Source organism: Castor canadensis, chromosome 4, assembly GCF_047511655.1.
Source record: "Castor canadensis chromosome 4, mCasCan1.hap1v2, whole genome shotgun sequence".
Taxonomy (NCBI): Eukaryota; Metazoa; Chordata; class Mammalia; order Rodentia; family Castoridae; genus Castor; species Castor canadensis.
In genome coordinates, this window is record NC_133389.1 from 26,754,319 (window position 1) to 26,781,186 (window position 26,868).

Here is a 26,868-nt window from a genome sequence, read left to right on the forward strand (position 1 = left end):
AGGATATGTTCCAAGACTCCCAGTGGATGCGTGAAACTTCAAATTGTGGTTTTTTGTTACATATACACAACTATCATAAAGTTTAGCTAATAAATGAGGCATCGTCAGAGATTAACAACAGTAACTAGTAATAAAATAGAATAATTGCAATAGACTGTAATAAAATTGCCAGCATTACTACTCTTGCACTTTGGGGCTGCTATTAAGTGAGTGAGAGTTACTTGAACACAAGCACTGTGACACCACAACAGTGGACAACAATTAACTACTAAGTGGCCAATGATCAGGTAGCATATACAGCATGGACACGCTGAACAAAAGGCTAATTCATGATGCAGGCAGGATGGGTGGAACAGAGTGGGATGGCTCAAGATTTCACCATGCTACCCAGAACAAGGTCCAGTTCAAAACTTATGAATTGTCTATTTCTAGAATTTTCCTCTTAATATTTTTGGACTGTAGTTGACCTCAGGTAACTGAAATTATGGAAAGTGAAAGTGCAGATAAGAGAAAATTATCATAAATCATGACTCATGTGAAAATGCCACTTTAAACATTTGGTTTTGCTGCCTCACCAGAGAGTCCTTGAAATAGCTCTGCTGTCCACGCTGGTCTGAGTCAGATTTTCTCCTCACCATTGTCCATGGGGACCTGGCTTTGTTTTTTTCCACATTTGGACTTGTACTATTTCCTAGGCCAGAGCACCCTTCCTGCATCCAGCCTCTTTTTTCAGTGACCGGCCTAAGATCCACCTCTTCAATGAAAAATTCCTCAGCTCCAAGAGCCTCTCTCTCCCTCCTGGCCCCACCACTTTTCTTGCCCCTTCCTCCCCTGCCCCTTTCCCTTTTGTCTTCCCCCCTCCCCACCCTCCCCCTTCATAAATTCTACACCACCAAGTGATTCTTTCCTAACCTGGCCCTTTTGTTGATGTCAGATTGATTGTTTCACTTGGGTACCTCTTATAACTCTATCAACTCCTTAAAAAAAAAGAGGGAGCCAGGTATGGTGGTCCACACAGCATCCCTGCACTAGGGTGGCTAAGGAAGAAGGACCATGAGTTCTAGGCCAGCCTGAGCTACATGGCAAGACCCTATCTCAAAAAAACAAAACAAACAAAAAAGAAGAAGAAAGGATGTTATCTTTCTTTTCCTTTTCATCTCAAAATAGTAGGTTTACAGCAATTCAATTCATTGACCTGAACAGAATCAGAAGATAAAGTTCACACAGAATATAACAAATCCAGATAGGCCTGGTTAAATTCTTTAAGATATGCTCTTTCCCAGGGAAAAGGGGGTGGGATTTTATTTCATGACCAATATATACATTTCCTATAGTTGCACATACCACTCTTAAAGAATGAGTCTGTTCTTATTCAGGAATCACAAATAGCTAATCCTTTTCATTGGCAGATTTTATTAGCCAATTTGTTGGACCAGCATATTCATAATTAAGGAATTAGCTAACTAATGACAAATTGTGCTCTTTTTGTAAAAGCAGGCCCGGGAACTGTCTTAGGAGCATGTGTTGGAAGCAGAATTGCTTCCCTGGTGCCCCATGTGAAAAATCAGCTTTTTAAGTGCAATACTGTAGGATTGCAAATGTTGACTTACAGAGGAAAGCAACAGTAGGGGAATACAGGGTGCTCTGTACACCCTTTTTCCACACCAGTATTGTTACAACAACCTCCCAGTCCTCTTCTCATCGTGTGATATAACCTGCCTGTAATGCTTGGCCGAGTATACATCAATGCAGAGGGCAGGCTTGCCACCCACCCAGCCTCGAAGGAAGAAGGGCTGCCAGGGATCTGACCAAGCCTGTTTTGTGGAGGGGTTGGTGAGAAAGTTGTCCCTCCCATTGCCTGGCAAACTTCAGACTATAGAACCCAGCTCAAAACTGAGCCTCTGTGTTTAGGGAATGACTGGTAAAAACACCAGCTTGGTCCTGCTCCACTAGCTAAATGACAGGCTCCTGGAACAAGTGGGCACTGTCTTCAGTGCCACTCACATGCAGTTTTCACTCTCCTTGGGGGACTTTTTGATTATCCGAGAACCTGACCACTGTGAAATTCCCTGCCTCACTCTTCAAGGCTCTCAGGAGACACTGAGGGGTCATGCCAAGCCATTTCCAGGAATTACAAGGCCATGAGAACCTTGTGAGAAGTTTGTATGTTGTTGCCACCTATTGACAATTCTACCCTCAGATCCATGGGCAGAGGACTAAGAATATTCCCCTATGTCTGGCCCAGTGCAGGGCTCAGGACTTGGGCCACGGGCAGTGGGCAGTTATAGTATCAGGGTATTTATAAATTCCTAACACTAACTACATTGTTCACAGTTGGGCTGAACATAGCATAAAATTATTATATGATGGCCAAGTATTGCATTGGCAGAGAAAAATCTGTTCTTTGATGTCAAGTGGCCAAGTTACTTCACCTCGACTGGACCTTTCAAGGTCTAGAAAGACAGAAACTTTTTTTTTTTTATTCACACGTGCATACAATGTTTGGGTCATTTCTCCCCCCTCCCCCCACCCCCTCCCTTACCACCCACCCTGCCTCCTCCCTCCCCCCCCACCCCCTCGATACCCTGCAGAAACTATTTTGCCCTTATCTCTAATTTTGTTGTAGAGAGAGTATAAGCAATAATAGGAAGGAACAAGGGTTTTTGCTTTTTGAGATAAGGATAGCTATACAGGGCATTGACTCACATTAATTTCCTGTGCATGTGTGTTACCTTCTAGGTTAATTCTTTTTGATCTCACCTTTTCTCTAGTTCCTGGTTCCCTTTTCCTATTGGCCTCAGTTGCTTTTAAGGTATCTGCTTTAGTTTCTCTGCATTGAGGGCAACAAATGCTAGCTAGTTTTTTAGGTGTAGAAAGACAGAAACTTAAAAGTCAACATACTGTGCAAATACTGGTTTCTTTTACCATCACAGTCAAGAAGAAAGAACATGAACTTGGATTTGCAAGAGACTAAGTCTGCTCCAGTAGACATGCTCCCAGTCTCATCAGTGAAGGGCACTGACCATGAGGTCATCTGGAAGGCCATGGAGGCTACTCACATGACTCCAAGCTCTACAGCTATAGCATCCTTCCATGAATCAAAAGTCTCAGCCTTGCACTGATGGTGTGATGGTTGATTTTATGTCTCAGCGTGGCTGAGTTACAATGCCCAGATATGTGGTCAAACATTATTTGGATTCTTCTGGGAAGGTGTTTTTGAATTTAATATGATAGGCTACAAATAAAACAGACTATTCTCCATTAGCTCAGCTGAAGGCCTTAGTGGAACAAAGAATGCTGGAAGTCTGCCAGCAAAGGCCTTTGGACTTGGACGTCAGCTTTCCCCTAAGCTTGTCTGCCAAAACTGTGGAGTTTAGACTTCCCAAGATTCCTCAATTTTGTGAGCCAGTTACTTAAAATAAATCTCAATCCTATCAACAGACAGACTGACAGACACAGATATAGGACCCTGACTAACACATAGCTAACTCCTATTTTACTGGAAGGCTCCCAGAGTTTTGTGGAGGTGTTTTCCTAAAATGTCAACTGAACTTATAACCTGTAAAGACTCACATTTTACTTAGAGGCCTCTGATTCACGATTTTAATTCAAAAGTTCTTGGGCTCTTGTCCCATACAGGGTCTCATTCTCCCCAAATCTTAGGATAACATATACTTTTTCTGGTGGTTTTCAGACCTCTGCTGGTTACAGACAGTCAAATCTTCTTCGTTCTTGGATGTCCAGTCAACTCAGCTAGTTGTTAACTAAGCAAGAGGGACCATGTTCTACAATTCTCCCCTTGGATCTCCAAGCCCTGGGTGCCTAGCCACTCTGTGTTCCCACCCCACCCTAGGAGGTAGATGATATCATTCTGATTCCAGATTGGGAGTACCTTCATTCAAAGGTATGACGCTCATCTATTGGGTAATGTAGCATGAGAACATAAACTTTAACAGTTTGTGGTCATGGTGTCAAATGGTGCCATTCTGAGTGCTGTTAAGTCTGATTTCAGCATATTATCCAACTTGTCATCCCATTCTCTCCTACTTATCATTCCTTTACCTCTACAATGGGTTCAATCGTACTAGCTATGTCTGCTCGGTACAGTCTCAAGTGCGATGCCTTCAGCCCTACAGAAATGAGGTAACTCTTTTTATTGGGTGCATATTATGTGGCAGGCACTGTACTAAAACCTTGGCATGCCTCCCCTTCACTTAGTCTTCACAGGAATCCTACAAGGTGAGCACTATCATAGCCCCACAAACTGTAGGGTTTGTACAGTTCTGGGGGCCTCCCCAGACACGGAACTTAACTTAGGCAGTGCTATTGGAGAAGAATGAGGACAGTAGACTTAGTGCTCATGTCCCCAGATTCATGGACGAAGCGTGCTGGGGTGCTAGCCCCAAGACGATGGCATTAGGAGGTGAGCCTTTGGTGGGTGATGAGGTGGAGCCTGTAGGAATGAGAATAGTATCCTTATAAAAAAGAGTACCCAAGAGACCCATTCCCCTTCTGCCGCATGAAATTATAATGAAAAGATAACTTAGTTGTCATAGCCCTAGGTTTTCTAGTTACTTGAGCCAATAAATTGACTTCTTAATTTAAGCTAATGTAATCTAATTGCTTAGCATGCAGGAGGTCTGGGTTCAATCCCCAGTATCACAAAAACAAAACAAAAAGAGTGTATGATTGGCAAGGCCAATAGATCTGAATACAATGGCTTTGAAAAGATAGTGTGCTGCTCAGAGATGCCAAGAGGAGGGGGCACACCACACAGGGCCACAAAGGGAAGAACCAAGATTGAGTGTAGGCAGAGAAGTCACAGGATTGTGGGCAAGAGCCTTTGTTGTGCTTCCCATGAGAAGAAAAAGGTCCTGGAGGGCATGTGAACAGCAGCTGTGCAATCTGTGATCAGACTTCCAAAGTCCTTGTGTTCCATATGGAAGAATCTGTAGCAGGACACGTGGGTGTAAATGGAGTTCATTAAAAGTTAGGGAGGGGAAATACAAAAGGGAGAATGGTGGGTGCAGGTAGAATCTGGAGGCAGATAGCGTGCTACTCTTCTCCAGGTGCTTTTAAAACTTACGCTAACCTATGGGAAGGGAGGAACCAGGCGATTCCCATCCAATAATCAATGAGTGGGGAGGGGCACGAGTGGTCCCTAGGCCAGGTGAGGGCATTCCAAGCCATCCCTGAGTCAGACGTGGACAACCTACACACACACACACACACACACACACACACACGTAATATTAATTCACATATTTTCTGAGTCCCAAACTTTCCCTAACTCTACCCTGCCTCAAGGGTACACAGCCTGAGGATTGGCTAGTTTGAATAACTGTGATGGGTTCTGAGGCACAGACTTAGTCTTCTGTCACTGGGCCCTGGCACCATTAGAGCAGATAAACAGTGGCCTGGGGTGTGAAAGCCCATTACAGGAGGTGGCTGGGTGAGGGCTCTGGATTGGTTGGTTTGCATTTAAAAATCATGCTTGTGGGTAAGTTGTTTGCTGTATCTAGGGACTGGCTTTTCCTGGGAGAAGCATTCCCTCCAAGGCAGCGAGTCCTCTGTAGTCAAAACATTCAAAACACAGAAAATAAAAAGGAATGGCTAATATCACAGGCTTCTACCACAGCATCTCAACAGAAATTCTGCCAGGGCTGCATTATGGAGAAGAATATGCTAGAACTATCACTCCATCATTAAACACACAAACATTTCCTCTGAAATATGCACTATTTGATCCCGCTCCCCAAAAAAAGAGTTGGATATCAGTCACTTAAATTGTTTGGTTGATTTTTACTTCTGGCTTTGACTTCCCAAGATTGCTTAAGAAGATTTTTGTGTTTTTGAGAATATTGGAAGAAAATCTAAATTCCAAGATCCTTGGGAATTTGACCAATCCTTGTCACTGAGAGTGACACTGTTGGGACCATAAGGTGGCGTGTCTGACTTTCAAATGATAAAGGATGTGGTATCTTAGAAATGCTAGATGAAAAAAACCCTAATCCTTTTAAACATTCACTAAAGGAATTTGTCTTTGAAAACCTTTCAGTAGTTCATTCATACCAGTAGGGACTGAGTCAGGAGTCTCTAATTATCCCTTTATGCATCCATTTGGCAAACCCTGATCATCCCAAGCCCAAGTGACCCAAGCACACTGCCCATTAGATCTTGGAAAGAAAAAACTATTGATGCCAAAATGGCTCGACAAATCACCACACCAGGTGACCTGGGCAAACACCAGGTTGGTTTTCTAATGTACACCTGTCTTTCCTCAGCCTTCATACCTAACAACTACTTCAGGTTTAGCTTCACACTGGAGCGGGCCCAGTCTTTCAACCCCTTCCTTAAGGCAGATGTAGGAGTCTGCGATGGATGTGAGGCTGGTAGATGCTTTCCACCCAGGTCTCACTTGGGAACCAAGAGCTGAGACATTCCCCTCCCCCCTGCTGTGTGCCTTTGGATTTCCAGCTCATTCCAGGGCAGCTTGCTTGGCTGATAGTGTTTTAACAAAGTTACTCTTCTCATCTTCTCCCATTCTTTTATGTAAACTATGACACAATCAGAAAACTTTCAGTGCGTCCCTTCTCCTCACTACTAATTCATTCTAAATGAAGATTCGGTCTAAACCAGATTTCCTTGGTTACAGGCCAAGTTCTTAATGACAGACTCAGTGTATTCAGTGTGTTCACATTTCCCGAAGAGATCCTGGGGCTGAGTGCAGCTTGGGCCACAGAGCACAATAGGTTCATCCCACTTCCAGCTGTGGCAAAAATATTAGCTCTCCAGCAGAGTGACCTTGGACAAGAAGCTGCCGGCTTCCCCAGCTGTGCCCAAGATAGCACAGATGAGACCAGCAACAAAGAAGGGACATGAACACAGACCGCACAGGGCCAAAGCTGCCCAGAAAGGGGTCCTGGGCCCTGCTCCTTGGCCCGAGTCTGCTAAACAGCACTCCTTCCTCTCTCCACACACTACCACTGTCACAGCACAAAGGGCCCCATGGAGAAGTGGGGTGGAATGGATGGCAGTTTGGAAAACATAGTCTTCAGAGACAGTGGAAAAGTCTCTGAGTTACCAGCATGAGAGAGAAGGGAGAGGCTTCGTGTAGGAGAAAAAGGGGTGGGGGGAAGGGTATCCAAAAGGCTCAGAAAGGAGGAACCTGCTCTCATCTAACACCTTTTTCTTTCCCTCTCAGAGCAGATATAGCATGTGTCCGGGCTAGAAGAGACTGAGGACCAGTGCAGAATTCTTTTGTCACAGAACTGCTTGAGACTGATGAGAACAGGAGTGAGGAGGCTCACGTGTGTGAACACACAGGCAATTACTATAATCTGAGGGCTCCACGGACTTCCCAAAGCACATCTTTAGGATCTCCAAGTTCTACAGACCCACAACCAAGGACCTCTGTTTTGAATCTAGCAATTTTCAGCCGAGGGCAGGTTCATCTCCCCACCTATCCTCCCATCTAAGGCATATGTGGCAGTGTTTGGAGAGGTTTTTGGTTGTCCCCACAAAGAAGGGGGGGGCCCAAGCATCTAGTGGGTAGAGTCCAGGTGCCACTAGATATACTCTAATGCACAGGACAGTCCTCACAGCAAAGTGTCATTGGCCCAAAATATCAATAACACTGATATTGAGAACTCTGCATCTAGCCGAGGTATCTATCACCTTGTCATAGAAAGGCGAGCAACCTGCCTAACGCAACGTGTAGCTCTTGGCAGGGCCAGGATGACTACTCGGGATGATAAACAATGATAGCTTATCTACCGAGCACTTGTCACTTGTCAGACATTATCCCATGTACTTTCCGTAAGCGGATTCACTTCATTCTTCCAACTGTGCTCTGGGATAGTGTGGTTATCCACGTGTCATGGATAAGGAAATTGAAGCCAAGAGAGGCCGAGTGTCCCACCCAAGGTTGCATGGCCAGTCAGAATGAGGCTGGGGTTAATACCAGGTGGTCTGGCTCTAGGGTGAGTCCAGGTCATCCGGTGCACCGCTAGGATCCCAGGAATAATCCATATTCCAACAGGTTCAGCAAAAGCAGCATTCTCCTGGAGTTACAATTTTGATCGTCTAAAACCCTTTTTTCTTGGTCACATTCCAGCTTTGATTTCTTACTATTTTCTTTTGCGGGTCTAGTTCCCCCATTCCTAACTGGCTGTTACATTTCTATAGCTATTTATGATTATCAAACTGTGGTGCTATCCACAACTTCATTTAAAACACCCCTGGAAAGCAAACGAGGCACTTTTCAGATGAAGAAAGGAAGAACATGTCAGGGGACAGACTCAGAGTGACCTGTGCTCCCCACCTTAGTCTCCTCCCTCTGGTCATTGCCACCATCTCTGTTTACTCTTTCTCAGACCTGGGGTGAGCTTTTGAGGAAGCCAGATCTGCATCCTCAGGCTTCTGAGATGTGGGAGTCTCACTCATAGGCTGATTATGTTAGATATTTCTTTACCTGCACCAGAAGCACAAATTTGGGCATGACTTTAAGTGAAATGCATTTGCTTAATCTTTGATAAAAAGGTGAGGCAATCTAAAATCCCCAAGCATCATCCTAGCTTCTGAATTGCTTCATCTGACTCCCTTCCGGCTCCTTGCTTCACTTTCTTGCTGAAGATCATGTTATATTGGTTGGTTTTATTTTGATATTTAAAAAAGAAGATATCTAGACTAGGCTGCCTGCAAGCTGATGCCCCATCCCACTTAGAAAAAAAACACACACCTTTCTGCAGAGCCTCTGGATATCCTCAGACCCTATAGTCACTTGGCCCAATCCACAATTCCTATCTTGTCTTGGTGGAAATCTCTCCTGCCAGTAAAAGTTGTTAGTATCTGGATGGGACCCAGTTGTTTAGGCAATATTCAAAACAAGCAGAGAAAAAGTTTCCGATTTCCCTTTTCTCTTCCCCAAATCATTGCAGAACTTGTCTCTTGAGTCTCCAGCAAACAGAATTGCCTCTAGTTAGAGATAAAAGTCAGCATGTGCACTGTCTAAGCCAAGCATAGGGACACAGCATCTATTATGTATTAGTTTTTATACCTCAACGTGTTCTGAAAAGATTTGAAGGAGGCTAAAAAGGGTTATGTGTAAAGATAATTCATTCAGTTGAGTTTAATTCAGTGAGTATGTTTTCACTCCCTGCTGACTGCTCTGAGTCAAGTTCAAGTGTCCTGCTGGTGATACATTTGAAATGTCTTTGGAGAAGTAAGATATTCACACATAACATAGTTGGATATTCAGAAATGGCACCTCCAACTCATGAATGGGTTGACTAGTATTGGTCAGGATTCTTTCAGATACAAGAGCCAAAGTACTGCTATAACTACAGGAAAGAAGGGATGTTTTGCTCCAGAGAGAAAGTACAGGGATAGCCAGGGCAAGGAGGTACAATGATGAATGGAGGAGCCTCTCTCTCCTACTCTTGACTTTGCTCCCCAGTGTCAACCCCGAGGGTGGCCTTATTCTTCCTGCATAGAGGCAAGGTAAGACTGTTGACAGCTCATGCAATGGACTGAATATTTGTTTGTACAAAATTCATCTGTTGAAATCCTATCCCATGCCCAAGATGATGGGATGAGAGGTTAGGTCCTCTGGGAGGTAACTAGGTCATGAATGTGGAGACGTCGTGATAGGATTAATGCCCTCAAAGATGGGGCCCGATACTATGTGGCACCATCTGTGAGGCAGGCATTAAATCTACTGACACCTTGATTTTGGACTTCCCAGCCTCTAGAACTGTGAGCAATAAATCCTTGTTGTTTGTAAGCCAACCAGTTGAAGATATTTTGTCATAGCAGCACAAACTAACTAAGACTGCTGATGTCAACCCCACCCAGGGGCAGGAAAGGGACTTTCTCAGTGCTTCAGTATGTCAAAATCTCAAGGTAGAACAGTGATGGATTAGACTTTGCCACAGGTTCCCCAGACCAATCGTTGTGGTCTTGAGGGGAGGTAGAGAGAGGGGTAGGAGCTATTGAGATTGGCCAAGCCTGGGTCTCATGTCCTTCCCAGTGACATGGCAATGATGTGATGGCAGTCCCAGCAGGATCCAAATTTTGAAGTTAAGGAGCTGCACTTTCCCAGTGGAAGTGGGGAGAGGGAAATGCATTGCTGCCAGAAGAAGGAGAAAGGGTCATTGGGCAGAACAAAGCAACAGATGTTCCTGGACCATCGTTATGTCCAAGAGTTCATTTGAAAGTGGTTGCTTGGAACTCGGATTATATTTGCCAATAAAAACAGTGCTATAACAATCCCTTAGATTTGCATGGTGCTTTATGAGGTGACTTCTTCTCCATTATGTCATTTGTCCCCTCTGGAGCCCTTCAAGGTAGAAAGGATAGATCACTCATCTTCTCCCCTATCATTTCTGATGGCAGGACAGGATCTCTGTGTCAGCCCGGGAGCACCCAGTTTCGGCGGGAGGAGGGGAGATGGGCATGGGTGGGAGTGTCTACCGGGCTGGGCCAGGGTGTTGTAAGGAGCAGCTGGGTGAACCTAGCCTGTGTGTTTTCTCGCCTTTTCCCCTGACTTAGGCCTGGGCCCCTCAGAGGTATATACTGTGGGTGGAGGCTCAAGGTGGAGTCCTGGGCTGTGTAAATGCTGCCTGAAATAGAGGGTGGAAGGGGGACAGAGAAAGGGAGGACCATTGCTGAATCAGGGCTTGAGCAGCACTGTAGGTGCCAGGAACTACAGAAATTGGGGGGAGAGAACCAAAGACAGAAAGATTCTGTTTTCATTTATAATGCTTCAATAAAACTCTCCTCATACAAATCCCTGAATTGCTGATCAAATTTTCCAGAACAAGACCCACAGCCACCAGCTTCTTTTCTTTCCTTCTTTCTTTCTTTTTTCCTTTCTTTCTCTTTCTTCCTTCTTTCCTTCCTTTTTTTGTCTTTTGAGACAGAATCTTGCTATGTAGTCCAGGCTGGTCTGAACTCATGCTTCTCTGCCTCAGCCTCCTGAGTGCTGGAATTATAGGAGACATGCATCCTCCTCCCCAAGAAAGACACACAGTTTCTCTGAGGGGGAAGTGGGTATTGGGGGTCAAAGGCAGACACAGGAAGATTTGGAGAGCTCACAAGAAACAGAAGATTGGGTCCAGAGGTGACTCAATAACACCAGGGATTGGCAGGAATGGAGGGAAGGAAATTGGACATCCCAAGATGGGGGTGCAGGTTGAATCAGACCTTGTCAAGAGGTGAGGTGCTCTGCTCAGCAGCATGGTACATACACACAAGCCAGCTGACCTCAGAGACCTCAGCCCTGGCACCACTTCATTGGAGACTGTGGACACTGGAGCATCCCTGGGCAAGAAGCCCCAGGAATTGCCTTCTATTAAAAAAAAGAAAGAAAGAAAGAAAAGTAACCAGCCAAAGTGAAAAGAAAGGAAGGTCTCCCCCACATCATATTCTTAGAAAACTTCCAGTCAGTTCCTAGGACCCAGGGCACCAAAGACCCCTGAAATCTGCAGAGCCTTTGACCTAGTAGCTCTGCTTCTAGAAATTAATGCTTAAGAAATAATCAGAGGTCCACATGCCTATGTAAATACACCAATGCCACACAGGCATAATTTATATTATAAAAAATTAAAAACAATTAGATAATCGTTACATGGAATAAAGCAAATTATAGATGGATTTCAATGTAGCTATTAAAAATGAGATGTTCAAAGACTGCCTGATGGAGAAATGCTCCCAATATATTGACATTAAAAAACCAGTTCTAGGGTACACAGTGACTCACACCTGTAATTACAACAACTCAGGAGATGGAAATCCCAAGAATTATGGTTTGAGGCCAGCACCCGGCCAATCATTAGTAAGATCCCATCTCAACAAGCATGTGGCCATGCGTGCCTCTAATCCTGGCTATATGGGAGGCGTAGGTAAGGAGGATCTCTGCAGATGGGTCGCAGGCAAAAATCGAGCGACCCATCTGAAAAATAAGTCAAGCAAAAAGACCTGGAGGTGTGGCTCAAGTGGTCGAGCACCTGTTGAGCAAGTGTAAGGCCTGGGGTTCAAACCCCAATACTACCCAAAAATAGTGGTAATAAATAGTAATAAACAAAAAAGCAAGTTATAAAGTACCATGCATCCAATGACTACAATGAGCTAACGGAAGGAAACACATCAAAATATTTTGTTCTTGCCAGGTGGTATGCTGACTCACCACTTTGTTTGCCTTTATTTTTTTTCTGTATTTCCAATACTTCTGTAATTAGCAGATATGACTTTGTAACAAAAAGTGAGGGTATAATTTTTTTTTGATCATCTGTTTATAAGTGTTCTCTGCAGCCCATAGGAAAAATTTCAACTCTTCACCCTGGTGTTCAAGGCCCTTCCCAATCAGAGTGCATGACCTGGCTGTCTGTTCCACTCCTCAGGACCCCTGCCCAGGCCCACCAAGACTTACAGTCAGCTCAGTTAAATTCAATGTTCAAAATTTCAACACTTGGAAGCCACTTCTGACCTCGAAGGCAAATAGGAAAGGTGCAATAAATTCACTCATGGGTTCATTTACCCATCCTTATGCATATTTGTTTTTTTGGCTTAGTTCTCTATTCTGTTAAAAATTTAAGCAACAAATGCTTAAGCATCTACAAGCATGCACCCCAATGCTGGGACTATAAGGGGGTACAAGTGTCTAATTTCATGAGAGATACGGTCTCCTTGGAGAAGCAGGTAAGCAACCAAGGGACAGTAAAAGGCAAGACTTGTTGGTCCCATTCTCACCATGTGTGTGCATGTCATCTCTAGAGTTTAGCTTGGAGTGTGACCCACAGCAAGCTAGATTAACAGAAGGGGATGAACTGGTTTTGTCTTAACACTTCTGATAACCAAACACATGGGAGCTTCTCCTATACCAGCCGACTCTCTGGATACCAATTCAATTCAATTCTGACACTAACTCCTAGAGTTAGCACTCACCCCACAGGCTTAGGGGTGGGTTGCACAAGACCGTTCCCTCTTCAGAGGCCACTCACAAGTCCCAGGTGCTTCTGATCAACTGGGTACAAAGCAAATTTTCATGATCCCCTACTCAGTATTCTAGAAAAGCTCTCAGGATTCAGGAATAGTCAGATGGAAGAGATGCGTAGGGCAGAGAATAGAGGTTGATTCACCAATCCAGAAGCTCTCTGAGCCCTGGGGTTAGGGATTTTAGGCAAGTTCCATTCTGTAGTGATGAGTGATGAATCCGCTAGCCTTTGCAATTAAGTCAATCTCCAATCCTCACTCCCTCCCTAGAGGTCAGGACTGGAACTTCCAGCTCCAAATCTGTAATCATGCCTGCTCTTGCTGCAGTCTAGCCTCCATCCTGAAGTTATCAAGGGGCCTACCAGGAGTGGCCTCATTAGAACAAAAGACTCTCCTATGTTCCAGAAAATTCCAAGGGATTTAGGATCTGTGTGCCAGGAACCAAGGGGGAAAAATTAAATGTTTATTTTTCATATCACAAGAGGCCATTTATAGCTTAACCCAAACACTGAAAGGAGAAAGAGAGCTTTTAATATAATAACAAGGAGTCATTAGCTAACAGCTTAGCTCTCAGCAGTGTGAAAAGTCCTATATGGACATACATAAAGACACAGAAGTGAAGGATGGAGGCTCAGTGTGGCTAGAGCTCAGCCTCCAAATGGAATGATGGGAAAATAGAAGGCTGGAGAGTAGGTAGGGTCTAGCTCAGGGAGAATGTTTCATCCTATGCAAGGGAGTTGAGTTTTGTCTTGAGTACAGTGGTGCCTATCAAATGGTTGACATGACCAGATTTATAACTTGGAACCAAGTCTCTGTGCAGTAGGAAGAACTGATGAAAAGAAGTTGAGGAAACTCAAAGGCTGTGCACCAGGGGTGGTGGTCAGCCTCTCTCAGAGGGTGGCAGAGGGCTAGACTAGAGTGGTGCCAGAAGAAATGGTGAGAAGTGGGAGAATTGAAGCATGTTTACAGACCTTGGTTCCTAAAACCATTCTCCAATACAGTGCACCAGGGCTCCCTGGAAGCATCAGTCCTGGAGCAAAATGGAGCACTCTGTAGTACCAGAAAGCAAGGAAGTGCTAAACACACACACATATCAATGGGGATACAGAGCCAACCGAAAAGTTCCCAATGACCAAAGCTAGAACAATTGCAGTAACAAAAAAAGTAGGATTGGATTATAACCCAAGGTATAAAATAACTATCCATGAGTCCATGCTGATACAAATAAATAATTAAGTCAATAAAAGAGAGAGATAAAGAGATAAATTTCCTGTGCAGAAAAACTCCAGATAAGCTTCATAAGTAATGCAGCCTCAGGCAAATAGCATGTAACTTCCTAGTCCTTGTGAGCTACCCATTGTGCCTTTGTTCCAAATAAGTCAAGGCTGGGGTGTGGTTCAAGTGGCAGTAGGCTTGCCTAGCAGGCACAAGGCCCTGAGTTCAATCCCCAGTACTGAAACAGACATATTTCAGGTTTGGGGGGTCATCCATTATGCAGCCTTTGGTAACTGAAACTAAGTACAAATAGTGTAAAGCAGTAATACACTTGCATTCAAGACCATCAGGGTAGATGTAGGGCCAGTGTGTCTGGACAGAATGAGGGTGGAGTGATATCAAACGCACCACAGACAGTGGACCCACTCTGAGAGACACTCAAGTTACAGATATTTTTGAGCAGAGGAAACTGATCACACATACCTGACAGATCCCGTGAGGTGTTGGGAATAGGTAGTGTCAGGGCGCTTACTCTCATTACTCAGTTATTTAGCAGGAAGAAAAATCAGGACATGCTCACCCCCTTCCAAGCCAGAGTTGCTGGTGGCCTGCCCTAGAAGGGTGCAGGTAGGCAGTGTCAGTGTGTTTACAAGGCAAAACCAAGCCTTGCTGAGGGAGATGGGAGGGTCAAGAGCAAATTCAAGGTGTTTGGCTTTAGAATGGACTGCACTCACTGAAGGAAATGATAACTGGGAAAAGTCAAAAGTTCATTTTGTGACTTGACCTTTTCAATGGGAGAGAGGAACAGTCAAGGACAACATCAATAATGAGGGAGAAAGTGGGTCGCCTCTGGCCTTTGTAGATAAGGCCATTTCTCACATACAGATTCTCGGATTCTCACATCTTCAGAACAGGACTCCCCAAGGCTACTTATAGCCACGTGACTTTTCTGCTGAAGCTGTTCTTTTACCATCTAGTCTTTTCACTTTGATGCCTTGGGTAACGTAGTCCAGGAAGGCCCTAGAGATGAGAAAAACAGAAGGTCGGTGGCTCATCTCACGTGATGACCCCACAGAAGAACCCAGAGGAGTCACATCTTTCATTTTGTTAAGAGGAACTACAAATGCAGATTTTTATGAGAAATCCTCCAGGCTTTAAATATCTTCCTGCAACCCAGTTTTTACAAAATAATCACACAAACCACAAAACAGAAGGACTGTCCTTCTGTCTCACATTCCTTGCCTGCTAGATGGGTTTTGAGCGTCTTCTGTGCCAGAAGGAATAGTAGTTGGCTTGTCAACTACAGGACACCAAAGCAGCACGACATTACTGCTGTGGAATCATTGCTGTCACACTGTCATGCAGTGTCCCTTCATTGACATTTATGGACACCACACGTAGCACAGGCTTTCCACCCTGAAGTCTAATTTACTTACTCTTGTTACCCAGTTATTTATTTAGTTAAAATTCACTTATTTCCCACAGCACCTACCCATGCCTGGCTCATAGTGATTTATAGTACTCACTGTGGGTGAGGTTAATAATTGATTGACTCATTAATTCCACGAGGATTTTTTTCCTTTGGTACCAGTTATGTGCACATTGCTGCCCTAGGCACTATGGAAAATACTCCACCTCCACTGCAGCCAGGTGAGCACTCAAGTGAACATCCGGCCCACTGAGCACTCAGTGGGGAAAGAATGAAATGCCGAAGTACAAACTGGAAAGCCAGGGCTGTCAGGAAAGACCTAGCAAAGAGGAGAGGCCTCAGCGGGCCTTTGGCCATGGTAGGACCCAGATAGGAGGAGAGGAAGGAGGGCAGCTGTTTGTGACCAGCCATCCACTTTGCCTGGGACTCGGGGATTTCTCAGGATATAAGACTTTAAATGCTAGAACCAGGCCAATCAGGAGCAGACCAGGATTGTTGGTCATCCAGGAGGAGAATAACAATCATTACACACATAGACAAATCAGAGACAGCTGCCTCCACAATCTTAGATAAGTTGTGGACCTGTCTGAGCCTTAGGGCTTTTTAAATTATGAGTACCTACCTTGTGAAGTGCTTTTAAGGACTAAAAGAAGACAACACTCACCATAAGCATAAAATAAGTGGTAGCTATCAGCATCAGCATAATTCCTGGCAAAGGCAAGAAGTGTGTTTCTCTGATATTCTGCACGTGGTGTTTGTCCTTCTGTGGCCAGGCCTTGGAAACGAAGCAGCTGCTCCCGTGGTAGTAAGCCATTGGCCGGCTCCTTCTGGACAGATGACTCTCATCTGTTTTCTGAGGCTGGAACAACACAAGGTCTTAGACATTGTCGACCAGTGAAAGAGCTGCAAGAAGTCAGGCACAGTGTGAGACAGTGACCTGGCTGCTGACACATCCACACATAACCACTATTCTGCCTTCTCGAGCAGGGCAGTCTGCAGGGCTGGGAAGTTCCACCTGCTGCCCTGTAGATTCCAAAAAAGTTGCAGGCAGCATCTTGTTTCCCCCTAATTAAAAGTAAAGAAATAATAAGAGTGCTGCACAAACTGCAGTCACTCTATTTCCAAAACTGTCCTCATCTCCTGTGTCTGAGGTGCTGGCGTTCTCTGTTCCTGACGGCTTCTCTCACACCACCCTGGTCTGGGTCCCACCCCTCTGGGGACCATCCATTCTGAACAACTCTACCTTTTTTGAATGACATTATCTTTTTATAAGCATAACACAGCTTTGCTGAAAATAGAATACCAACTGTGCACAAATAAGTAAAAGTCACCTTTATAATTCTACCAACTAGGAATAGCCATCAAAAGAGCGTGATGTCTGTCTTTCCAGATATAGATGGATAGACAGATAAGATAGATAGATAGATAGATATAGATAGACAGACAGACAGACAGATAGATACTTTAGTATTTATTCTTCTCTCTGTCTTCCTAACAAAACTCCATTTCTGTCCCCAAGTAAAAATTCTAAATTCCCCAATATCTCTTAATAACTCAAGGTTGCAAGGAGATGTGGTCTGACCCCAGAATCCTCAGCACTCATTTGCTAGAGATTTTTCTAAACCTTATTCTTTTCTCTTGTAAGTGCTTTTCCTTTCTTCTTGCTTTTTCTTTTTCCTTTTTCTTTTTCTCCTTGCCTGGAATAACTGAAATAGTTTGTAATTTTTGGAAATACTATGCTATGACAAATATCCTGATAGCTGAAACTTTGTACACAGCCATACTGATTTTAACAGGATAAATTTCTACGAAGGATAATTACTAAAACAAAAGATATGCAAATCATTTCACACTTGTGATTGGCAAATCTCTTCAGGAAAAGATGTATCAATTTAAAGTACCATCTGTAGCACACCATAGTCCCTCCCTCTCCCTTACTCTTGCCCTTGCTAAATTTTTGCCAATTTAATAGGGAGAAATTGTATCATAAAGGCTTACATTCTCTGGAGGTATGGCAGACCAGAAAACTTCCTGCTATAAAAATAACTAGAAATGCCAGTTAAAAGGCAATGAAAATCTTTGCAAAAGTATTAACTGAACTTTTACTAAAGGAAAGGAATTCAGCCAAAAAGAAAAAAAAAAAAAGTGAAACCAAAGAAGCAGCAGTTGATGCTGGGGCTACCCTCGATAGGGTGGAAGAAGTCTGTGGCATGCATTGGAACTGTCAATCTATCATAGAACTCAGACTCTCCCAGGTTTACACGAAGGATAAAAAAGGTGACATGAAAAAAATCTGCTCACTTGTAAAGAGATAGTAAAGTAACTTCTTCAGCCTGCCCAAAGTTCTAAATAGAAAATATATCTTCCCTGATAATTTATTATGAAGGTAACACCTTTGTTTAAGCTTGAGGTCCAAATTTATACTATCTGGGGCTAAGGGTACAGTTCACTGTTAGATTACTTGCCTAGTATGTGCCAGGTTCTGGATTTGATCCCCAATACCACAAAAACCAAAACCAAACCAAAACAACAACAAAAACAAATATGCAAAAACAAAAATCACACAAATAGATGCTTATCTGCATGATCCATTAAGCCCCCACCTAACCCCAGGTAAGAAATTAGCATTCCAGAGTAAAGCACCATGGGATTTAAATGCAATACCTGAATGCAATAATTCAGGTGAAAAAAGACTGAGGAAGGAGTAGAAAGCTGTAGCAAGCATGGCGAAAGAAATGTCACAGCTTCTTATTTATTGACATTAATTATCATTATTGCCTAGCAAGCACAAAGTCCTGCGTTCAAACCCCAGCACCATCAAAAAAAAAAAATTCCCAATTACCATTATTTGTTGGTAATTCACATATCAATAGTATACAATTCAAATTTTGGCATAGTCACATGATTGTACATCACCTCTCTAGTTCCAGAAAAGTTTCATCAACCCCAAAAGAAACCCCTTATCCATTAGCAGTCAGTCCCCATTCCTTCCTCCAGTCCTTCCTCCCTCCAACCCCTAGCAACCACCTTTTATCTCTATGGATTTGCCTGCTCTGGGCATTATACATAAATAGAATCGTTGAAAATAAGGTTTCTTGGGTTGGGTTTGGCTCAAGTGGTAGAGTACCTGTACAGCAAGCACAAGGTCCTGAGTTCAAACACCATCTCACACACACACAAAGAGCCTTTTAATATCTGTCTTCATAGACTCAGTGTTATGTTTTCAAGGTTCACTTGTGCAGCATGTACCAGACCTTCATTCTTTTTTTATGGCTGGATAGCATCTCTTGTAGGGTATACCACATTTGTTCATTCATTTATCAGCTGATAGGCATCTGATTTACCTTGACTTTTTGGCTATGATGAACGTTAGAAATAAAGTCAGTGGTGGTCCATTTTCAAGGCAAGGCATTTAAACCCTGGCCACTTACTTGCGTATCAGCTTGTGGATGTTGGGGGAGGGCCAACTGATAAGAGAACTTAAACTGGGAAGGGTAAATCACAACAGAATGAGGAAATGGGTAAAAACTGTGTATGTGCCAGAAAGCACATATCACAGAGAGACCTTCCCGCCACAAAGAGAGATGGATACCACTTCAAGTCCGCTTCCAGAATTTCACCAATCCCAAGAGAGGCATATTTTTAAACCCAAAAGGAAATTTAGGTGACCTCTGGAAAGAATGCACACCCCATAGTACTCAGCCGATGAGGAACCAGGGGAGGGACTTGCACACTAGAGAATGTAATGCTTGCTGTAATGGCTTTGGGTGTGCCTACCCACCAGGTGCCCCATTTTGCAAGACCGCCATTATTCTCACTTCTTCTGTACTCCCTATGTCTCTGGGTTTGGACAGATGAGCATATTTCTCACAAGGAATAATACTGTGAACCAACATGTACAAGTTTTTGTATACAAATATTTTTTAGCTCTTACATTTAAGTCTTTGATTCATTTTGAGCTGATCTTTGTAGACTGTGGGAGAGGTTCACTTCATTCTTTCAAATGGGATATCTAGTTATCCCAGCACCGTTTGTTGAAAAGACAATTTCCCCATTGAATATTTGTGGCACTTGAGAGCTACATTCAATGTAACTGCCAAAGGAGCCAAAAGTCAAGAGAAACTCAGGGTACATCAGGATCCGTTTCTGGGACTGACATGTCTGCTGGCACCTCCACTGCCTCTGAGCACTGCTATTAGGAACAGCTATGTCTCTGCTTCAGACTGGATTGTTTTTGAGCTGTGTACAGTGTTTTCAACATCAGTAGTTAGTATTAGTTCTCTGAATTACTGGCCATTTGTTTCCTGTAAACAATTAAAATGTTTGGAAATTGCATCATTTCCACATCCAGCTGACCTTTCCCTGAAAGCAGCTGTTCCCCTCTCAGCAGAACCTGGGCCAAGGCCACACTGAAGAGGACATGTCGGGGAGGCAAGCGTCCTACTTCTGTAGCACAGCCCACTGGCTCCAATGCAGCCACATGGGCTGCTGGGTACTGGATTTACTTGGATGCTCCTGGTTCTGAGTCTTTTTCTTTGTTAGAGGTGGGTAATCCTCGTCACTTAGGCCTCCCCAGCGTTCTGTTCACAGCTTGACTTGGTGTTAACCGCACTGAATTATACTGGATAAATAGCTAACATGCACTGAGAATACAATATGTGCCACTCATTCTATAATGAAGAACTGTGTTTATGCCCATTTTAGGGATGAGGAAACAGAGTGCCCAAATGGCTAGAAAACTTTAGAAAGTTCCACAAATCACTACGCCAACACCTTGATTTAATGAGGTTTTTGGTAGAAAAACAGTTAACATTGGCCTCACCACAATGCATCCTCCAGTGAACACCCAGCCCTGGCTGGCATTTTATGCCTTCACCTTCATAGCTCACCTGCCATTGGAAGGCTGTTATTTTGCTGGATTTTGGGCTGGCCAATGTAAGTTTCAAGAACAGCAATCACCTGCTAAAGGCCACAGAACTGCTCTCTTCATGCCCCAAGGACAGACACTTGCTAGACTCTGTTACCACTTTCTTCTTCTGAACTTGATCTCTTGTCAATCCTGTTTGAACCTTGAAAGTATGACACATGGTGTTAAAGACCTTAAGTATCTATATGGTCGATGGGTGGGTCTCGAGGTAGCAATTTTATCCCCCAGGGGACATTTTGCAATGTCTGCAGATGGATTCGATTATTACAACTGGGGGGAGGGGAGTGCTACTGGCACCTCGTGAGTAGAAACCAGGGTTGCTGCTGAACAGCCCACAGCACACAGAATAACCCCCCACACAAGAAATGGCACAACCCCAAGTGTCCATTGGGCTGGAATCTGTAGATCCTAGAGTGAGGAGAGTGGCTAAGTGAGGTTAGCCAGGAAGGAAAATCCAAACTGCTGCCTTGGGTCTAGGCCAGGGAGACAATTAGAAGTCCCAGCTTTGAGTGGCGTGAGTGCTTGTGTGAAGGAGTGGGGGGCTGTTTATATTCTTAAGAAGTTCTATTTAGTGCCGGGTGTTGTAGCCACATCTGTAATCCCAGCACTCGGCTGAGGCAGGAGGATCATGAATTCAAGGCCAGTCTGGGCTACATCGCAAGACCCTGTATCCAAACAAAAATGTTCTTGTGTACTTGATACTTTCCCTGTCATTACTAGGAGGCCGTCAGCCCAGCCCCAGCTCTCCTCACTAAGGAGGCAAACTCACTGTCCTTCCCCAGCCCTGCTTGGGTAATGATTCATCCAAAATGAAAACGCTGTGAGACACATGTGGCACCCACATCTTCAGGATCCTCCACCCCTCTTCTTCATGGAGCGCTCCCCAGAACAAGGTACCATCTCTCTGTCTGCACAGGATCCTGGCCCACCATCTGTCCTTGCGTCCCCCAGTGGAGGGGGAAGGGTGGCCTCGCACACCAATTCCTAGCCATGATGCTTTCGATGGAAAACACACCCTTCTCCATTCACCTCAGGCCAGCACCACACTGGCCGTTCTTGGCCCAGTTTCCCCATGTTCCACCAGCTTCCTGAGGCACGGTGGAAGAAAGGCAGGAGTAAAACACAGGGAATAAAAGTTTCTTACAGACCTGATTTGTTGGGCAAGGAAAATAATTAGCAAATTAATAAGTTAAGACCCTATCATCCTTAAGAATCAACTCAATTTTTTTTTTTGAGGTGTTGGGATCAAACCCAGACCCTCACCTATGCTAGGCAAATATTCCACCCCTGAGCTATATCCCCAGCCTGAGCCAACAATGCTTTTTGTTTGTTGGTTTGTTTGTTTTGTGGCACTCAGAGCCTTGTGCTTACAGGCAGGCGTTCTTCCCTTGTGCCACACAGCCCAGCCCTTTTGGCTTTTAGATCCTTTTTGAATGGGGTCTCGATTTATGCCTGAACCAGCCTGGACGATGACCCTCCTATTTACACTTCCCATGTAGCTGGGTGACAGGTGCATATCATACTCAGCTTTTATTGATTTAACGGAGGGGGGGGGTCTCAAGAACTTTTTGCCTGGGCTGGCCTGGGCTTGACCCTTCCTACTTCCACCACCCAAGTAGTTAGGACTATAGGCTGAGCCAGTGCACCTGGCACCTGTTCTTTACCGCTTAGTATTTTAGGCATTGGTTTCCATCACTACGCAATAAAACATTTCTGTTCCCTCAGATACATTTACTGTTGGGTTTTGCCAGAGGCTCAGATCAGATATGCTAGCTTACTGGTAACGGTGCTTCACACCAGAGTTGCGGAGGCAAATGTCTCTTCCCTGCTGGGGTCTAAAAGATTATTCTTCCTCACTCAGCCAGCATGGCAGAGCCCAGGAGGGGCAGAGGCCAGGGTCACAAAGTGAGTAAGACCCAGGTGCCACTACATGGGTTCCCAGACTAGCAGCTGTGACAGAAATCAAAGGGTCTTTTCCAAATGCAGGTAGGTAGGTTTGGTAGCAGGTGGTGCGGATCAGATGATGTTGAAGGCAGGCAGAGTAAGGATTTGGGAACTATGGCTGTTCTGAGGAGCCACAGGACCAGAGCAGGCAAAGGATAAAGTGATCACGGTCACCTTTTGGACTCGGGGTGGGGGGAGATACCCAAGCTGAGATCACCTTCCTGCCCTTCAGTGTGCCTGGCTCCCTGGAAGACCACTGCCAGCTGCTTCCAGCTTCCTCAGCAGCTCAGAGGTACTGCAGGATTCCTGCAAAATGAAAGAAGGGCTTCTTGGTGGAACCAGTTTGCAAGTAATTAAAGGGACACTATCCAAGGACCTAGGAGGCTGCCTAGAGGAGGGAGTCAGTGACCTCCTTCTTTCCCGACTAGAAAGGAGCAGGGAGGGACTGGGGGAGAGAAGTTATGAAGGAGATGAGTTAGTCTGGGATGTGATTAATTCCATAGTTCCGTGGGACAGTGAAGATGTCTTGAAGAAGGCACCAGGCCTGGCTTTGTCCCCAAACCCAGGACCTCACCAGAGAATGAGAGCAAGTGTCAGACTCAGAGTTCCACCCACAGTCCCACCATCCATCCTCCAGCTGTGCCACCTCTCTGGGCCTCATGTTCCTGATCTCTGAAATGATCAGAGACTCACTGCTCAGGGTGGTTGTAAGGATTACAGGGTAACACATGGCTTGCAGGGGATTACGTGAACACGCCCGGTGAACGTTGCCTGTGAGTATTTCAGGGGGTGCTTTCCAGATATTTGTTGAAAAAACACAGCTGCAAAGGAACTGAAAACTAACCATGAGAGTAGGTAAGACCCATAAGGACAAATACTGTGTGATTCCATCTAGATGAGGTCTCTAGAGCAGTGAAATTCAGAGACAGAAAGGGGAGGGGTGGACGCCAGCGCAGGGGACAGACGGATGGGGAGTTAGTGCTGAATGGGGATAGAGTCTCAGTGTCACAAGATGAAAGAGTTCGGGAGATAGGTGTGGTGACGGTGGCACAGTAGTATAAATGTACTTAACGCTGCTGAACTGTGTGCTTAAAATTGTTAAAATGGCAATCTTATGGTATGTGTATTTTGCCACAATTAAAATAAATGCCCAGACATGCCCAAAAAAGAGCAGAAGAGACAGCACAGAGAAAAAGAATGGAATGAGAAGGTAAGACAAAGAGGGCAGGAAAGAAAAGATGATGGAGATCAGGTGCATGCAAGTACCGCGCTGCAGGGGTCAAACTTACAATTAAGAGCACGCTCTGTTTCTAAGACTGAACACTCATTTCAAAACTCAGGCTTCCCTGACTTCACACTCTTCAGTTTATCAAACTGGATACTGATCGTTTTTACTATTATCAGTGATGTTGGGATTTGAACTCGAGCTCTTGCAATTGCTAGGCAAACTCTCTGCCACCTGAGTTCTGTCCCCAGCTCTTTCTTGCTTTTTTTATTTTTCAGATAGGAATCTTGTGTTTGCCCAGGCCAGCTTGGATACATGATCCTCCTCAGGGCTCTCCAAAGTAGCTGGGATTACAGGCCCACACCACAACACTGGGCCTGGTTGCTGATTAATTACATAGCTCTGGGTTAGTTCCTGTGTCAGTCACGGAATTATCTCCAAGGGACCTAAGAGCTGTCCCTGCCATCAAGACAACATAACAGAATGAAGTGGAAGTGTTTTAAGACCCAGAAAGCATTACGGAAATGCTTTAGGATATGGGCTCGTGGGTAGAGACCTCTGTGTCCTGTCTCCCCTGAGGACAACAGGCTCTTTCAGGACACCCCAGTCACTTCAGTTGCCTTCTTAGCAAAACTGGCCACTGGACTTGGGCATGGGGAGGTGCCATCTTGTGTGGACTGGGGACTCCTGCCCCATTTCCAACATTCTCAGTGACACGTCTTCTCCCCATGGCCCCAGCTGAGACCTTGAGGACCCTCCCAGGATTCCCCCCACACACGTACCCCTTCATTAATCCCTCCAACCAAACAATTCAACAAACATTTCTTTACTCCAACTGGTGATAACAAGCTTTTTTCTCACTTTTTTTTCTTGTGGTACCGGGGATGGAATTCAGGGCCTTGAGCCTGCTAGGCAGGAGCTCTACCACTTAAGCCACACCCCGAGTCCTTTTGCTTCAGTTATTTTTGGATAGGGTCTGGAGCTTTTGCCCAGCTGGCATGTACCACCACATCCAGCTTGCTTTTTGAGATAGGTTCTCAATAACTTTTGTCCAGGCCGTGATCCTTCTACCTTCACCTCCTGAGTAGCTGGGATTACAGTTGTGTGCAACCATGCTCAGATTATTATTTTTTTTGTTGAGACAGCGTCTTGCTAGGTAGCCTGGGCTGGTCTTGCACTCATGATCCTCCAGCCTTAACCTCTCAACTGCTGGGATTAACCTTCCACCATATCTGGCTCCTTTTCTCTTCCTTCTAATAGTAGCTGCTGGTATGAATAGTTATGTGGTCCCCTGCACTTGTGTGTGGCGTGGTGGAGGGGGATTGCTGACCACTTTCAAGACACATGGTGAAAGGTCAGAGGTTGGGTCTCATTTGGTGTGTGTTACTGTACAGCCATTTCCAAGGTACAACTTAAAGCAGCAGATCAAATATTCCTCTTTTCTCCTCTTCACCCCTTTACATTCCTCCCTCCCATTCAAAGAACCCTCCTGGCCTTTGTGCCTACTAGACAGAAGAGAGGCATCACCAGCCTGATTCTGTCCCTGCTCCAGGTACAGACAACCTGAGGAGCCCTAGGAACACCCCCTGCCCAGGGATGCTGGCCAAAGAGAGGGCAGAGAAGGAAGAGAACTTCTGGTTGAAGGGAGGACACCTTCAGCCCCACTCAACTGCTTGCCTAGCTCCATTTACCTCCCCCCTCAGCTCCATTCACCCCCTCAGCTCCATTTACCTCCCCCTATATTCATCTCCCCTCTCTCAGCTCCATCACCTGCTGGCTCTCTCCTGCTCTCCCACATTAGGACTGGCAGCTCTCCAGCTTTCTTAGCTCCCACTATACCCAGCTTCCAGCCAGCACCTTTCTGGGGGGTGGGGCAGAGCACTGGGGAGCCAGGCCCCACCCACCACTGCACCACATAACACAGCCAGGGCTGGAGGAGATAAAGAAAAGTTGGCGATGGTGATGGGTTGTGAAGGCAGAGCAATCTTGTATTCTGAATAAACTTTGAAAGAGAAAAAAAAAAAAAATGGGACAATTTCTGTGACTATTTCTGGAGCCAGTGCAGTGAATCTGGGAAGTGTCACTGGATTCCTCAGTTCGTTACCTTTAGCCCAGAATCCAGGCCACAGCAACCACTACCCCAGGCTCTTGTGAGGTCCGGAGGGAAAGGGGGCCTTTGACACAGTGAACTGCTCCAGTGGCTCTCATCTGTGTAGCCTTGAGCCAGCCCCAGTAGAAGCACAGGAGACTCCTGTCTTCTCAGCTGCTTTCCAGACAGATCTCAGCACCTTGAGTCTGCTCTTCCCCGCTCCACCACCCTGCCCCTCCTCCCCTGCACTCCTGCCTTAAGGGAACTGCGCCATTACAAAACACATGATATTCCAAACCACAGGGGCAGCTAAGGTGTCAGCATGGACAGGACCAAAAGGGCAAATGCAGACCATATGTGCCCTTCCCCCCGCCCCCGCCCCATGACACAAGCAGGAGTGCTAAGTGTCCTGCAACACAGAAGAGAACATGGCCCAGCTCAGCACCTCTGTGAATGACCAGAGTCTGCACCCAAACACAACTGTCCCCTCCCCAGCCTCCAGCAGCTGGAAACCCTGGCCAAGCCACCCAAACCTGAGCTCTGTTGGAGCAGAATCACATGGAGCCAGTTCCTACACCCCTATATCCACCCAAGGAGACCCCAGGGAAGAAGACCTAGCACAGCCCCCTCAGCCTTGAGTACCCTCTAATTTGTCTGGAGCTCCTTAACCCATTCCACAAAGCAAAATATTAAAACCCACTGGCTTAGTGTATTGAAAGCAACAAGTGTTCCCCATCTAATAATTGTGGCAACGGTTATCCAATGGCTTGGTTAATGAACATGGATTTATTGATCACCTACTGTATACCAAGGACTATATGTATATTGCCTCACTTGATCTTCACAACAGCCCTCAAAGGGAGATATCCTCTTCCCATCTCATGGATGGGGAGGTTTGGTTAATCACTGGCTCCAAGTTCTGTTGCTAGTTCACGTGCAGGTGTGGAGATCTCAGAGCCCATGTTCTTTGCACGCTGGGCCTCTCGCCAGAAAACAAACATGAGATTTAGATGCACATGGAGGGGCAATGACATTGTGGGTGGTAC

At 45.2% G+C, this 26,868-nt stretch overlaps 1 long non-coding RNA gene across 2 annotated transcripts in view; it reads right to left on the reverse strand.

Moving 5' to 3' along the window:
- Positions 1-4,014: 4,014 nt before the first annotated feature.
- The window catches only part of LOC141422472 (uncharacterized), a 54,627-nt gene continuing 31,773 nt past the window's right edge, over positions 4,015-26,868 (reverse strand). The window contains exons 1-3 of one of the 2 annotated variants that reach the window (XR_012447033.1): positions 20,527-21,314; positions 16,302-16,496; positions 4,015-15,228 (exon numbers count right to left, since the gene is read on the reverse strand). This is a non-coding gene — a long non-coding RNA (uncharacterized lncRNA). Of the gene's footprint in view, positions 15,229-16,301; positions 16,497-20,526; positions 21,315-26,868 lie in introns of those variants that run through there. The other variant, XR_012447032.1, reaches the window with a different exon arrangement.